The following is a 17,554-nucleotide window of genomic DNA, read 5'->3' as shown; positions in this document are numbered from 1 at the left end:
ATTGGCTTGAGTGGTCCGCTCTTTCTTACTTCAACCGTTTGCTGAGTCCTATCCCACCTGTGTGCACACCAAAATGGCAGCTTTCTAAGGCCGACAGTCGGCTTCAGACCTCCCTGGCAACCTTCGAAGAACAACCTGTGAAATATCTCTCAAACGTTATCCTTATGTCTGCAGAACGTTCCATCCCTCGCACTTCCTCTTCACCACGCCGCTTCCCAGTCCCTTGGTCGATTGAGGAGTACCGCGACGCAATTTGCGCACAGAGACATGCTCTCCGCGTTTTTAACCGTCATCCTAAGATGGCGAACTGCGTTCATTATAAACAGATACATGCAAAGTGTCGTCACGTTCCTCGGGATAGCAAGAAAGCTAGCTGGATTTCATACACTAGTTTTCTTTCAACAGCTCCACCCCTTCCTCTGTCATGTGGGCCAACTTCTGACGGCTCTCTCAGACAAAGATAAATTAGTCAGTTTTCCAGCCTGACAGCAGCAGACGATGTTATTGTAGACCCTATTGCTATCTCCAACACCTTGGGCCGCCATTTTGTGGAAATATCGAGCTGTTCCCACTATCACCCTGCCTTCCTCCATCGGAAACGAGCGGAGGAGGCTCAGGCGATTCCGTTCTATTCTCAGAATCGTGAGTCCTATGAGGGAGCTAGATCAAGCTCTCAGTTCATCCCGACCCTCCACCCCAGGGCCAGATGCTGTCAATGTTCAGATGTGGGTCTGCTTTACCAGTCTCCTTTATCCAGGAAAACGGTGTGCTTCAGGTTTCTGTCTTGAGTGTCATCCTCTTTGCTATCGCCATTAACCCTATAATGGCCTGTCCACCACCTGGCATCTGTGGCTCCCTTTTTGATGACTATTTTGCCATCTATTTTAGTTCCCCACGGACCTGTCTCACCGAGCGGCGTCTTCAGCGATGTCTTGATCGTCTTTACTCCTGGAGCATCAACAATGCCTTTCGTTTTTGCACAGTGAAAGCGGTTTGTATGAATCTCTGGCGGTCCAAATGGTTTCTCACACCATCTTTACATCTTGGGTATGTTACCCCTTTTGTTCATTGAAAATACGAAATTCCTGGGGCTCATGTTTGAGAGGAAACTCTGGCAGCTCTCTGTACTCGGTCCCTGAATGTCCTACATTTCCTCAATGGTACTTCCTGGGGTGCCCATCGAACCACCCTCCACCGTTTGTACTGGTTCCTTGTCCTTTCGAAAATCGACTATGGGTGCTTTGTTTATGTGTCTGCACATCCATGCCTCTTACGCTGTTTCAACACTATGCACCATCGTGGAATCCATTTGGCCACTGACACATTTTACACTAGTCTGGTTGAGTGTCTGTATGCTGAAGCTGCTTTACTACCACTATCCTATAATCGCGACTTTTTTCTCAGAAAGTATGCATGCCTTTTGTCTGCCATGCGTGGCTACCGATCCTGTGCCTCCTTCTTCAATGTTTCATTTGATCGCCAATGTGGGCCCTGTCCCTCTGCTCCAATACGTCCTGGAGTCTGCTTTCTGCTATGACATCTTAACTTCACATTACCTGCAATTTTCCTGGTGGATGTGAACCCATCACCACCTTGGCTTCGTGAAACGGCCCATGTTAACCTTGGCCTTCACTCACTTCCAAAGGACACTACTCCAGCCTCTATCTATCGGCTCCAGTTTCACATCCATCGCATTGGACTTCACAATAGTACCTTTGTGTACATTTATGTGTCTCAGACTGTCTGTGAAGTATAGTGTGCCTTTGTCGTTGGCGCCCGTGTATTTCGATATCCGCATCTGGCACACTGCTCAGTGTTAACAGCTCTTCACCCTGCATCAGGCCACGGAGTACATTCTGCAACACACACTTTTCAATTGTGTCCTCAGCTCAGCGACCTTCAAAGTCTATGTGCTCTGTACACTGCCCATCCCTTAGTAAATCGGATCCAGGAATACCGTCACTTGCTCAGTCCTGGTGGGGTCACTGTGTAGTTTTTGTGGGTTCCTGGTCCAATCGGTCTGTCAGGAAACGAGACTGCTGACGCTGCTGCCAAGGCTGCAGTCCACGTACCACAGCCTGCTAGTTCATGTATTATCTGCGATGACCTCTACGTTGACGTCTGTCAGCAGGTAGTGTCCCTTTGGCATCGCCAATGGTCCTCCCTTCACGGGAATAAGCTCCAGCTTGTTAAGCCTCTCCCAGCAGCTTGGACGACCTCCTATCGGCCCTCCCGCCAGGACGAAGTTATTTTAACTACACTGCATATTGCACACTGCCTTATTAGCCATCGGCATTTTATAATTGGCGCTACCCCACCACTGTGTACAAATTGCGCCCAAGTTTTAACTGTCCGCCACTTCGTGACAGAATGTCTATTTTTTAGTCATTTGTGGTCCCACTTGGGCTTGCCGTCTGAGTTTTCGTCCATTTTAACAAATGATGCATGGGATGTCGATCATGTTTTAATTTTTATCGGCCAAAGCAACATGGTGAAGCCTATTTAATATTTAGTTTTGGGTCTGTTTCCATGTGGAGCCTCTTTTAGCCCTTTCTACATGCCCCTGTTCTAAACTGCCTTCTCTTACGTCAGTAGGGCCTGATGTATAGTCGTTTTTTATCTCCTCTCTGTCTTGGTGTTCTACAGTTTTGACTTGCACACTTATGACCCCAGTTGTTTGTTGCGCCCTAAAGCAAAACAAAACAAAACCAAACCAAAACCGATGCTCCAGTTGGAAGCTCAGTGCACTGTGTCACTGCCATCTGCCGCTGCCGTCGCCGTCGCCCACAGCTTCTGGTTCTGCTGATGGCCGTCCACCACCTCCTGCCCTCCGTCCACCGTGCGCCACATCCTGCCTGGCACTTGTCGGTCTTTGCTGGCTGCGTGTCATCACTGTGCTGTATCTTTGTCTTCATCTTCCCCTGTTCTGCATGATCTCCATGCCCATCATTTCTTTAACTTGGTGACGCCCGTCGGTGGTAGGCACATTCCCATTTCAACATGTACTCACCACCACTATCTACACGGCCCCCTCCCATTCCCCCACCATCGCTTCATGGAGTACCTCCTATGCACCCCACTCCTGATGCCAAACCTCCTATTATTACTGTTCCATCCCCCACCACATCCTTCCCAATACTATATACCAACACTTATCAGTCCACTACTGCTCCCCCTCCCAGCTCCACCCCCTCCCCCGTCACTGCCGTCACCATCCTTCCTCGTGAGATACCCCCTCCCCAGTCGCCCTCCAAATCCAGCCTGTGAGGCCACAGTCACCATCCCAGACAATTCGCTGACACCACCTCCTGTTGGCACCTCTGCACCCCAAGAAAGGCCTGCCTCCCCTGACCTTCCACTTAACCCTACCCCTCACCCTTCTTCCAAGGCTGCCCTCAGCAAAAAACACCCTAAACAACATAGTGTCAACTCCATTCCTCCCCTCCACGAAAAAACCGTCTCCATCACCCACCATTTCTGACAACCCATGGATACACCCCCTATTCCCACATCCCAACCACCCGCCATGCACACCTTCATCCTCTCCTGCTGCAACCCCCAGTTCCTTCATGCCCATGCCCTCACCTTGTAAATCTGCAAAAGCTTCCCCAGTGCCCCCATTTCTCAACTCATTCCCCAAAAGGACTCCATCCTTATCGAATACCTCAATCCCTCCCTCAGCACTGACCACCTCAAAAAGATTTCCCGTGTCACCTTTGGCCCCCATGCCACCCTTCCACCCTTTCTTATCCCATCCTCTATCCCCACTATCCCCAAACCCCCACTGCCCTCCGATCTTCACCACCATGACCACAAAGCTCAGACCTGTGGTCATGGAGATGGACGGGTTGGCGGAACTGAATGCCCATACTGCACTCAAAATATGCTTCACCTGCAGTATCTACAGTGACTCCGGCTGCACCTTCTTTATGCATCTTTTCACCAAATCCCCCTTCTCCTTCGACCACCTACTCACATAGGGAGCCCTTATTTGTGACTGCCAGAACCCTGTTGGCTCCTCCCCCCCCCCCCCCCCACAGTTATACCTGTGCCAAAAGTGCCTTGTCTGTAACGTTAGCCTTTCCTCTGCCTGTGAAAGTCCTCCCACCTGCCCCCACCGCAAAGCCTCTCATTTCCTCAAAAAGTGTCCCAACCTGGTCTCCCCTCCTTGCTGAAATACATGTAATGAAGCCCAGCCCATCTAATCCTCTAAATGCAAGGTAAACCCCCCGTCAACCAAACTAGAGCTCACCATCCTCGTTTGTACCATTGATAAAACCCTCCACCCTAACACGTCCATCCACCCATCCCCACCTCCACAGACAAAGACATCATCTGTTTCCTTACCATCGTACTTCAAAACATCCACCCCTTCAAACGCCCACACACCCTCCAGCAGATCTCCCTCACCACCTGAACACCTACACCACCTACTCCCATAACCAAGCCACTTTGTCTTTACCTATCTCGACACCCTCTACGAAACCTTTCTTGCTGACCTCCTTCCACTTCCACTCTCTCTGTCCAGGCACAACGAGAGTATCACCTCCTTTATCAAAATATCCTCCCCTTTGCTGCAAACAAGCCCCTATTCATGCATACCGTGTCCCAACACCAGGTTGATGCCTTCATCCTGCATGAAATCTTCCTACAGCCATACCACATTGTCCACACCTCTCCCTATGTCCTTAACCATACTGATAATCCCTGCCCCCTAGCATGAGATGGGGTCACTATTGGCAACCTGAAGCATATCCCTGTGTGGCCACAGCCCCTGCTGAATGATGGTACCGAACGCCTGATCCTCAGTGACTTTCCCTCTCCCCCCCCCCCCTGCCCTCACTGTAACCTGTTTCACAGTCTATGTCTGTCCTCCAGTGCCCATCGCCTATGTATTCCTCCCCCTTACTGACTGCACCTTGTCCACCTTTGTGATTGCTGCAGACCTTAACATTCATAGCTGTGACCCTGCGAACCCCCTAGTGGTGGTATCAGTTCCATTCCACCATCCGAGGTGACCTTGTCCCTTCCTCAGCATACCTGTCCCAAAAGTAACACCATCTCCAATACTGTCCTCGCTTCACCCAACCTCCTTGGGTGTAACAATGCAGGAGTCCTCAATCCCATTGGCAGTGACCACATCCCAGTCCATCACACCGTCTCTTTTGTCTGTCGCCCTCCCCCAATGCCTTGCCCTGCCCCTGCACCCTGCCCTACCCTGCACCAGCTCCATGCTCTGCCTCACCCTGCCCCCCGCCCCCCCATACCCCGGCCCACCAACCCATTGCTCTGCTATTTTTGTTTCCCTTAATCTCCAGAATGCCTATGACCGTGTATGGCATTTAGGACTCCTTTTCAAGCTCCAGACCTACACCCTTCCTATGAACTTTATCCATCTCACTGCCTCCTACCTCTTCACCGTCCTTCCTACGTCACCATTCACAATGCCAATTCCCATATCTTCTACCTTACCACAAGTATGCCCCCAGGACTCCATCCTTTCTCCTCTTCTATATCTCCTCTAGACCACTGATATGCCCAAACCATCCCACCCACGATCTCCTTTAATATGCTGATGACACCGCCTTCCTTGCCCTCTATCCTAACTTTCAATTGTCCCAGCGTTTCCTCCAAACCCACCTAAACCAGTTTACTACTTGGTGCAACCAGTGGCTCCATCAAATCAATCCTTCCAAAACCATGCACTCATTATGGTATTCTCGTCCCACTCCTGACTACCTGATTTCTACCTCCCCATCTGTTACTGCCCTATCCTAACCCCATCTTGAAATACCTTGGCCTCACCTTGACCGCAAACCTCACCTGGACTCAGCATCTCTGTACCGTCCAATGCAAAGCCCACAGCAGACTCCACCTCCTGAAACTCTTCTCCAGGTGGACTTGGGGATTGCATTCTTCCTACCTAAAAATCCTTGATCTGTCCCATCCTTTGTTATGCCAGTGTCACCTGGATCTCTGCCCCTCCTAATTTCTATAAAATCCGCCAAATTCTTGAATGCCATGTGTTCTGCCTCACTTTCTGTATCTGTCTCCTGTCCCCCATGAGGATCCTGAATGACGTCATCCCCTTCCCACATCTCCTCCATTTCCTTAAACATATCTGTATCCTCTACACCAACAGCTGCCTCGATCCCCCTCACCCCCTGGTGTTCCTTTCCTCTCCATTCCCCACCTCCTACTACACCTTTACTGACGTGTCCCACCCTCTCCCCAAGTCTTCACCCTCCACCTCTTATCCAAAAGGAACTTCTAACATCTCCCATCTTGGATGACGTACTTCAACCCAATATTTATCCTTCCTTCCAAGTCTGAAACTGGCCTCCACTCTTCTCTTCCCTTGCACTTAACCTCCTTCCCCTCCCTGTCCGCTGTTTTCTCCCGCCTGCCCCCCACCACCCCCACTCCCGCCATCATTCTCACTTTTCCTTTCCCAGTCCTTGCGCTCTTTCCCAGGCTGCTCCCTCCCCACCCTCCCTATCTCCTGCCAATGATGTGCTAACGGCTCTCCCCTTGTGTCCCTTCCTGCGCCCTCCCCTCATGCACCGACCATCTTCCTATCTTTCCTCTCTCCCTCCTCTCTAACCTCCCATCCTTTGGCTGGTCCTTCTGATTTTAATGTAAGTTATGCTATCGCGTTTCGGCGCTCGCCGTGTGCAGTGTGTGGTCAGTGTCGTCGTCCCGTGTGGCTCTCATTGCTGTGATCAGCGTTTTTAATTCTACTCTTCGTGCCACCAGTGTTTATGTGCTCGTCTTCGTCAAGTGTCATTTTAATTATATGTGGATTTAATATAAACATGCCTCGTGAAACTACCCCTGTTTTGTAAATTTTAACGCCCTTTGTTCCACCTTTTCATGTGGAAGCTTCATCTTTTATCTCCATAGTTTACATACGTACCGTTACTCCTGTGTTTTATGTAGTCTCTTGGATGAAGAGCGGTGAATTGTGCTGCTGCCAGCCCACATCTGCCCGCATGAGCAGGGGTATTAAAAAACAATAAAGGAAAAAAAAAGAAATGTAAAACATAATTACTTCTAACTGTTTTGTTCAGAGAATTTTTTTCTGTGCACAAGCGTAACTTTTGTACATCATGTAACAAATGTGGAAGATTAGTTGCAAATATAAACAACACGATCTCACGTAACTTTTTGCCCCTTTGGTAACGGAAGACGTTAATCTTAGGTCCTGACAAGTACTAATAGTTGTATTTACAGGCGAAAACATATCAGTTGGTTGCACTGGCATTGTTCACCTGGCCAGAAATACCAGTTAGCAGATAATTAGTATTGTACTTGCAAATGCCTCTAGTTGTTACTTGCGATTAATTTACGTTGGTAAATGGCAGTTAGCATTAACAGAGGGATGCAAGACGCGAATTCGTTAACTGCGATCAAGCACTTCATAAAACCACCATTACCGAATGGAAGACACCATCACAAAGACGGAAATGGGAACACTACAGATGAGTTACACTATCCATCGTCATGACAGACACTATGTTTATATTCTGATTATGGCCGCAGATCACATATGATCCGAGGCCTCCAAAAATTGAGATGCGATAGTCCTACTCAGGACATGTACTGTGAAATGCTTAGTATTTTTTTTTTTTCTTTATTGTGATTTCATGCCCCTGCCCCATATGGGCAGGGGAGGGCTGTCAGCAGCACAATCCGCCGCTCTTCAGCCGAATGACATGGCAACTAAAACAAGAATAAAATAATACATACATAAGGAGGTAAAAAAAGGGGAACATAAAACAGAGTAAGGGGAGAAAATGGAGGTAAAAATCACTGACATGTAGAAGTTCATTGGGGACAGTTAAAATAGTCACCAGAAAGTTAAAAAAAAAAAAAAAACACAGTCTGCGATTCTTAAAACACAGAGAAGACACTGGATGCGCATGCACAATTTAAAAGTTGGCCACAGTATTAAAAACACTCCGAAAACAACACACTTAAAACCCACTCGGAGCACACACGACGAAGAGTAAAACTACCAGGTGGGACCTGCCGAGGGAGAGGGCAGAGAGGATGGAAAAGGAGGGGAGAGCATGGGGCAGCTGGGGAAGCGGCAGGATGAAGAGAGGAGGGGCAACCGTGGGTGCACGAAGAGGCAGGAGAAACATGGGGCGGGAGAGGGAAAGGGAAGACAGGGCAGGAGGGAGCGCAGAGACACTGAAAGAAGGCACAAGAGATGGACGGGGAGTAGGAGGGGAAATCCGCTCAGAAGGAGGGAGGGGGAGGAGAGGGAGCCCTGAGGAGGAGGCAGGAAGAGGGGGTTAGAGTTGGTAGGAAGGGTAGATGTCAGGGCGAAGCTCATCATCCGGGAGTGGTAGACGGTGGAAGTTGTGTTGGGAAAGGAGATGGAGGGTGTGGAGATGGAGAGAGGGAGGGACACAACGGTAAAGGCGCGGCAACTGGTTGGGAGTGGAGAGGAAGGGAGACACCAGGGGGTGAGGGGGATCAAGGCGGCGGACAATATATAGTGTGCGGATGTGTTCAAGGAAAAGGAGAAGGTGGGGGAAGGGGATGAGGTCATAGAGGATGCGCGTGGGGGACGGAAGGCGGATGCGGAAGGCGAGGCGGAGTGCATGGCGTTCGAGGATTTGGAGGGCTTTATAGAACCGGGGAGGGGCGGAAATCCAAGCGATGCTGGCATAACAAAGGATGGGGCGGATCATGAATTTGTAGGTGTGAAGGATGGTGGAAGGATGCAGACCCCACGTCCGGCCGGACAGGAGTTTCAGGAGGCGGAGGCGGTTGTGAGCTTTGTTTTGGATGGTAAGGAGATGGGGAGTCCAGGTGAGGTGGCGGTCGAGTGTGAGGCCAAGGTATTTGAGGGTAGGAGTGAGGTGGATAGGACGGCCATAAATGGTGAGGTAGAAATCATGGAGGCGGAAGGAGCGGGTGGTGCGGCCTATGATGATCGCCTGGGTCTTGGAGGGATTAACACGGAGGAACCACTGGTTGCACCAAGCGGTGAATTGGTCAAGGTGGGTTTGGAGGGTACGTTGGGACCGTTGAAGGGAGGATAAAGGGCTAGGAAGGCGGTGTCATCAGCGAACTGGAGAAGATGAACAGGAGGGGGAGGTTTGGGCATATCAGCAGTGTACAGGAGATAGAGGAGAGGGGAAAGGACAGAACCTTGGGGCACGCCGGCAGAGGGGTAGAAAGTACGGGAGTTGGAATTGTGGATAGTCACATAGGTGGGACGATGGGAGAGGAAGGAAGCAACGAGATGGACGAAGTTGATGGGGAGAGCATAGGTCTGGAGTTTGAAAAGGAGCCCGGGATGCCAGACACGGTCATAGGCGTTCTGGAGATCAAGGGAAACAAAGATAGCAGAGCGACGGGAGTTAAGTTGGAGGGAAAGAAGATGGGTAAGGTTAAGGAGCTGGTCGTCAGCAGAGAAGGAAGGCCGGAAGCCACATTGGGTAAGAGGAAGGAGGTGGTGCTGGTGAATGTGGTGGTGGATACGGCGAGAGAGGATGGCCTCAAAGACCTTACTGAACACGGAGGTGAGGCAGATGGGACGATAGGAAGAGGTAGCAGAGGGGGGTTTGTTAGGCTTAGGGAACAGCAGGACACGGGAAGTCTTCCACAGGTCAGGGTAAAATCCAGTGGAGAGGAGGACATTGTACAGCGTGGCAAGGACAGACAGGAAGGATGGAGGGGATTCCTTGAGGTGACGGTAGGTGACGCCATCATGACCAGGGGCGGTGTTGCGTTTGGAGCGGAGGACGAGTGTGATGTCTTGCATGGTGATGGGAGTGTTGATGTCGGAGGGGGGTAGCCGATCCAAGTACTGGAAGCTAGGGGCGAGCGGGGGGACAGAGGTGTCAGTGCGGTCAAGGAGAGTGGGGAAGAGGGAGTAATCAAAATGGGGATCGTCAGGAATGGAGAAGACCTCGGACAGGTGAGAAGCAAAATGGTTAGCCTTACTGAGGTTGTCAGGAAAGGGTCGATCGTCATGGAGGATGGGGTAATGCGGGGTGGGATGGCTACCAGTAAGGCGGTGGAAGGCTGACCAGTACTTGGAGGAGTTGACAGGGAGGGTGGAGTTGAGGCGTGTGCATGTCTGTCGCCAGTCCTGGCGTTTCTTTGCTGTAAGGAGATTCCGGATATGTCGCTGTAATTGCCGGTGGCGGGTGAGAGTATCCCGGTCACGAGTGCGGAGGAAGGAGCGGTAGAGCCTGCGGGATTGACGGAGAAGAAGGACGGCCTGTGGAGGAAGCGTAGGGCGGTGAGGGTGGATGAGTTTGGTAGGGACATGAGCCTCCACAGCATCAGTGATGGTCTTCTGAAGGAAGGAAGAGGCATGGGTGATGTCATCATGGTGGTGGAAAGTGAGGGGGTGGCTTTCAACCTGTAAGGCAATGGATTCCCGGTAGGCATCCCAATTGGCACGGTGGTAGTCATGGACAGATTTTGGAGGGGCAGGTGGGCGGGTGGCTGCAGTGGCAGGACGGGTAGAGGAGATGGTGAGAAGGACAGGGAGATGGTCACTACCGACAGGATCGAGGACATCAACGGCAATGCGACCAAGGAGGTTGGGGGAAGCGAGGATAACATCGGGGGTAGAGTTACTTTCAGGATGGGTGTGCTGTGGGAGAGGAACAAGGTCACCATGGAGGGTGGCAAGGAACTGATGCCACCGCCGAAGAGTGGCAGGGTCACGGCTGTGGATGTTGAGGTCAGCGGCGATCACATAGGTGGAGAAGGTACGGTCAACATGGGAAATGAAGTCAAAGGGGAGAGGAGCTGCAGGGCGAACATAGATAGTGGCACAGGTGACGGTGAGGGAGGGAAAAAAGAGGCTGAGGAGGAGGTGTTCGGTTGGGTCATTGAGGAGGGGTTGTGGCCGGACAGGGAGATGCCGGAGGTGGCCAATAGCGACCCCGCCTCGAGCTAGGGGAAGGGGATTGTTGGTGCGGTGAAGGAGATAAGGGGAGATGCGGACTACATGGTGGGGTTGGAGGAAGGTTTCATTAAGGATGAAGGAGTCAACCTGGTTCTGGGAGAGGGTATGCATGAAGAGGTATTTGTTTGCAGGGAGGGAGCGAATGTTGAGGTAGAGGAGACGATACTGTTGACGAGCCATGGCGTTGGGTGGGGGAAGGGTGTGGGAAGGGGAGAGAGGGGCTTAAACGAGGGTGTCTAGGCGGGTGAAGGTAAAGTGGGCCTGGTTGTGGGAGTATGTGGCGTAGGTGTTTAAGTGGAAAATAGAGCGGGCAGCGAGGGAAATCTGCTGGAGAGTGTGGGGGCGCTGGAAGGGGTGGATGTTCTGGAGGACGACGGTGAGGAACCGGATGATGTCTTCTGCTGTAGGGGGAGGGCGGAGGGAATTGTTAGGGTGGATAGGTGGGTCAATGGGGCGAACGGGGACAGTGAGTTCAGGGTTGGTGGGAGGGGGCTTGGCTTTGCATTTGGAGGAATAGGTGGGGTGAGGTTCATTGCAGGTGTTGCAGGATGGGGGGGAGGCGACGTTGGGACACTGTTTGAGGAAGTGGGAGGCTTTACAATGGGGGCAGGTGGGTGGGTTCTTGCAGTGTTGGGTGAGGTGGTCATTGTACAGAAGACAACGCTGGCAGCGGTAGGATTGAGGAGGGGAACGGGATGGGTCAACAGGGTGGCGGCGGTTGAAAATCAGGGCACCCTGCGTGAGGAGGTGGTCGATGGAGGAAGCGGACTCTGTAAAGATACGCATGAGGAAAGTAGGGCCAGAGGAGTTGTAAATACGGCGGGCAGAGCGGACTTCCAGGGAGGGGTGGGCATTCAGTTCCGCCAACACCTCAGCCTCCGTGACCACAGGGCTGAGTTTTGTGATGACGGCAGTGAGGGTCGGCGGACGACGAGGTGGTTGGGGTTGACGAGGAGAGGAGGATGTAAGGAATGGGGTGAGGGATGCGTGGGGCCCAAAGGTGATGCGGGGAAGGCGCCGGAGGAGATCAGTATGGAAGGACAGAGAGGGAGACTTGATGAGGACAGAGTCTCTGCGAGGGATAAGTTGGATGATGGGTGCACTGGGGATGTACTTCCGGATTTCAAGGGTGAGGGTGCGGGCATCCAGGAATTTCGGATCAGGGTTGGCTAGGACAAAGGTATACAGGGAGGGGGCTGGAGAGGAGGGAGGTGGGGTGGTATCCATAGCGGGGTCAGTGGGAGGTGGGGCAGGCAGTGGCTTTTTGGAGGAAGGAGTAGAGGAGAGGTCGCCACTGGGCCGTTTGGAAGATTTTTTGGCGGGCGTTGCCTGGGAGGAGGGATGAGGGACGGGATGGATGGGGAGGTGGTGGGAGGCAGGGCCCTCCTGTGAGGCAGTAGCACCGGATGAGAGGGTAGGGCGCTCTGTGGCGGCGACTGTGGCGCGGCGGGCGGAGACTCTGGCAGGGGAAGCAGCGGTAGTCGCAGGGGGGAGAGGGGGAAAGTCGTCTCGGCGGGCGACAGGAGGGGTAGGGGGGTTGGGAGCAGGGACAGAGGCAGGAGTGGGAGAAGCAGCAGGGGCAGTAGCAGGAGTAGGAGCAGGAGTGACGTACAGGTGGGGATACATCGATGGAGAGGAGATAGATGGGGAGGAGACTGTGAGGAGGGGAGGTGCACGAGACGGGTGAATCCCAGAGGAAGCACTCCATGACGTGACAGTGGGGGCAGGTGAAGGAGAGGTGTAGATGATGGTGGTAGTTGGGGCGTCCATGATCGCAGGCGGCAGCGAACACCGAGAGACGGCGGCAGCGGCGAGCACCAAGAGACGGCTACAGCGGCGGCGGCGGCTGAAGAGGCGGCGGCGGCTGAAGAAGCGGCGACCAGGTGGCGGCGGCAGCTGAAGAAGTGGCGACCAGGCGGCGGCGGCAGAAGAGGAAGCGGCGAGCACCGACGGACGGCGACCAAGCGGCGGCGGCGGCGGCGGCGGCGGCGGCGGCGGGCAGCAGCGACGGCGTGCAGCAGCGACGGCGTGCAGACGGGCAGCAATACGACAGGCACGTTGGGGGCTCTTCCACGTCGAAGATACACCCTGAGAGTAGCCCAGGCAGTGCGAGTCCTCGATGAGGAAGTGAGGGAATCCAACCCTCGAATGCCAATGCTTAGTACACTATCTACGATCTATAAAAACAATCCTTTACGATACTTAAATGGGTACAATTTTTTTTTTTTTTTTTGCATTCGGTAATAATTATATACGTTCTCAAGGGAGCTGATACGCTTACCAATTTTGATTGTAAACAATTTCTTATGAGGTAACACATGTAGTTGTGCTGCGCAGATCACAGATTTTTATTTTCTGTGTCATAGCTGAGAAGTAATGGTGGCGCCGCACAGCGGTTACACAGCGAAGTACTTTGCCGCCAGCCCGGTTAAAGAGATGGCGTGGCTAGTTAGGTCCAGACTCCAGTGAGTGCCATATGCCATGCAAACGTCAGACATGCGCCGAATGGTAGATAGGCGAAAGTTCTTTGTTTCAGTATTCACTTTTGTGGGAACGTATGCAACATCTGTGGGCAACAGACTTTGTTATTAACTTTAATTTCATTTATATTTACCACTTGTTATTATCTCTCATTGAATCTATGACTCTGAAATTACGGTACTGTCATTCATCTGCATCCGATTTTAACGAGTCGCCGCTTCGGCATTAGCAGTGCAGAAATTTTTCGTCTACTTTCATTGTTGTTGGCACGAGCTGTGTGAGCCCTTCTTTCGTACAAAATCTATTTATGTTCTTGTAATACTGTAATAACTGCAGCCAGCATTTCCATGCACAATTAAATATTGAAATATACATTAACCTGTTACAAGCACTGAATTATCAAAACATGCTACAAAAAAGAATTGCTGTTACTTTGAAATATAGAGACTAGCCAGAAACCACTTCAGAACACATGGTTTGCACCTAAAAAAATGTGCCAAGGAGATTATCCGCAATAGACTGACATTCCTGACAATTATGGGAGACAATAAGAAACCAAAAGTCAGAAACCATAAACAGATGCTTATAAGCAATTGGATCAAGACAAACAAGATGGGAAATAAAAAGAATAATAGTGGCCATCCAATGCAAACTACACTAGACAAATGGGTCACGAAGTCACAGAGATGACACACAAACTCCCTGACCCATCAAAAAAGGTCAGGAACCTGAAACGATCCATAATGTGATGGTGAACATTATCGAGACAGCCCTCCAAAATGACAATGTGACGCCTCAGCAGTGTGATGTGCATGTGGATAGTTTCCAGGACCACCTGGAAAATGAGCCCTCTGCCAAGGACGACCAACAGAGCCAGCACAACTGCTCGGAAGTCAACATATCTGGAATACAGCACAATTTAAACTGGAGGTCAGTGACACAGTAAATATGACTTCGAGCCCCCTGAGTAACCCCCCCCCCCCCCCCCCCCCCCCCGACCTGAAAATCTATTGGCACAATGACCAATCCTTAAGCAACAAAACTGATGACTTGCGCATTTTGCTGTCCAGTAAACTCAGTGATATATCAGTAGTATGCCTAGCAGAGCACTGGCTCTGCACTGATGTAGTTGAGTTAATCTCAATTCTTCTTCCTCTTCTTCAGTAGCGCTACAGCTCCTTCAACAATCTTCCTCCACATTTCTCGGATATTTGCTGCTCTTTTCCACCCCCAGACTCCCATATTGGTGATATCCAATATTACCTCGTCAATCCATCTTCTTCTAGGTCTCCCTTTTCGCCTAACTGAATGGATCATACCTTTCATCATTTTCTTTGGAATTCTATCCTCTGCCATTCTCTCCAAGTGTCCTAGCCATCGTATTCACTGTGATTTGACAGATTTTACTATGTCCCTGCCTTGTATTAACTCTTGTAATTTGGCATTGTAGCGTTTTCTCCAGCCTTTTTCCTCCCTTATTGGCCCATAGATTTTGTGTAGTATTTTCCGCTCAATGCTTCTTAGTGCATTTTTATCATGTTCTGTCAACGTCCATACTTCTGAGCTGTGTGTGATAACTGGGCGGACTAGGGAATTGTATATTAGCAGTTTAGTTTTTCTTGTAACAAGGCTATTTTTGAAAAGCTGCATATTTGCAAAGTAAGTTCTGTTTCCTGCTTGTATTCTTTCCCTTACAGCCTTTCCAATACTGTTATCATTTGTTATTAGGGCTCCCAAGTAGTTAAAAGAGGACACTCAATTGAAGCATTTCCCATTGATGTTTAGGTTTTTAGGGGTTCTTCTGGCCTCAGATTGTGACATTACGATATATTTTGTTTTGTTTTCATTTACTATGAGGCCAATTTTTAAGGCTTCTGTTTCCATTGCCTGGTATGTTTCTAGGAGTGTAGGTCTATTGGTATTTCTTCCCTCTGTAGCAATGTCATCAGCATATGCACATATCTGCCTAGTTTTCATAAATATGGTGCCTCTTTTGTTGATTTTATGTACCACACTATGCAGGTCTATATTGAATAGGACAGTGGAGAGACTATCCCCTTGCTTCACACCTTTATTAAAGTCAAAGCTTTCACTTGTTCTGCTAAGGACCTTTACTATTGCTCTTGTCTCTGTCACTGGCATTGTCATTCTGATTAATCTTATTAATTTAGCACATATACCAACTTCTTTCAGTACTCTGTATAGTTCTTGCCGATTTACTCTGTCAAAGGCTTGTTTGCAATCGATGAATAGGAAATGCAGATCTATATCATATTCATAGAACTTTTCCATCATTTGTCTTATCACAAATATTTCATCAGTTGCTCCTCTGCCTGGTCGAAAGCCACACTGATATTCCCCTAGTATGTCTTCTGCACACTTCTGTATCCTTTCGTTTAATATACTTATGAAGATCTTATAAGTTGTACTTAGGAGTGTTACACCTCTATAGTTTTCACATGCTGTTCGGTCCCCTTTCTTATAAATGGGGACTATTATTCCAATTTTCCAATTATCTGGCATAGTTTCTGTTTCCCATATATCTGATATTAATGTGTGCAGTTCCTTTATTACAGCTTCACCACCAGTTTTTATTAATTCAGTAATTATGCTGTCTTCCCCAGGGGCTTGATTGTTTTTTGACTTGTGCACAGGCTGGGAGACCTCTTGTAGTGTTGGCTTTCTTGCCTAATTGGTTTCATTGTCTACTTCCAGCTCCACTCTTCCCTCCTGTGTGGCTGTCTCTTCATCTTCTTGGCTGGTGCTTAGTGTATCTTTGAAATACTCTGCCCATCTTCCCACTATCTGTTCTTCCTCCCTTACCACTTTCCCATCTTTACTGGAACAGGCCATTGTTTTTGGTTGGAGCCTATTCTTCATTTTGCCTATGGCATGATAGTACTTTCTTATTTCACCTTGTTCCTTTAGTTCTTCTAGTTCTTGAAATTTCTTCTTATTCCACTCTCTTTCCTTTCTCTTGCACAGTCTGTTAGCTCTTCTCCTTAATTCACTATATTGTTCCACATTATTTCTGGTTTCTCTCTGTAGCACTTTTGTTCTTGCCCTGTTGCTTTCCTCTATTGCTGACCTGCAATCTTCATCAAACCATTCCTGGGTTTTTCTGTTCCTTCTTATGCCTATTATTTCCTCTGCAGCATCCTTAATGGCTTTTTCAAACCTGTTCCACGTTTCATCTACTCCTACTGTGGTCTCTTCATTGCTCAACTTTCTGCTTAGTGTTACTTGGTATTTTTTTACTTCTTCAGGGATGTTCAGTTTGTCTGCATTTCATTTCATCATCTTCCCCATTCTGTTGCCATTTGTTAGTGACAGTTTCTCTCTCAAGACAGATTTTATCACAAAGTGGTCTGAATCACAGTTTAGTCCTCAGTTAATCTCACTATCAAATTTCATATTGTGTGAACACTACTCCAGATCAAATGATGGACATGGCAGGGTTGCTATCTTCATAAAACAACACACTGAATATAGCCCACTTCCTACCCTAAAGGAAATAGGAACAGAGAAGATCTTTGAATGTGCAGCCATAAAGCTTACAGATCTAAATCTACACACCTGGAAATTGAAATAAGAACACCGTGAATTCATTGTCCCAGGAAGGGGAAACTTTATTGACACATTCCTGGGGTCAGATACATCACATGATCACACTGACAGAACCACAGGCACATAGACACAGGCAACAGAGCATGCACAATGTCGGCACTAGTACAGTGTATATCCACCTTTCGCAGCAATGCAGGCTGCTATTCTCCCATGGAGACGATCGTAGAGATGCTGGATGTAGTCCTGTGGAACGGCTTGCCATGCCATTTCCACCTGGCGCCTCAGTTGGACCAGTGTTCGTGCTGGACGTGCAGACCGCGTGAGACGACGCTTCATCCAGTCCCAAACATGCTCAATGGGGGACAGATCCGGAGATCTTGCTGGCCAGGGTAGTTGACGTACACCTTCTAGAGCACATTGGGTGGCACGGGATACATGCGGACGTGCATTGTCCTGTTGGAACAGCAAGTTCCCTTGCCGGTCTAGGAATGGTAGAACGATGGGTTCGATGACGGTTTGGATGTACCGTGCACTATTCAGTGTCCCCTCGACGATCACCAGTGG

The sequence above is a fragment of the Schistocerca serialis genome, chromosome 3, assembly GCF_023864345.2.
Source record: "Schistocerca serialis cubense isolate TAMUIC-IGC-003099 chromosome 3, iqSchSeri2.2, whole genome shotgun sequence".
In the NCBI taxonomy this organism is placed as follows: Eukaryota; Metazoa; Arthropoda; class Insecta; order Orthoptera; family Acrididae; genus Schistocerca; species Schistocerca serialis.
The sequence above is the reverse complement of the archived record's forward strand: the minus strand, read 5'-3'. Positions refer to the sequence as shown.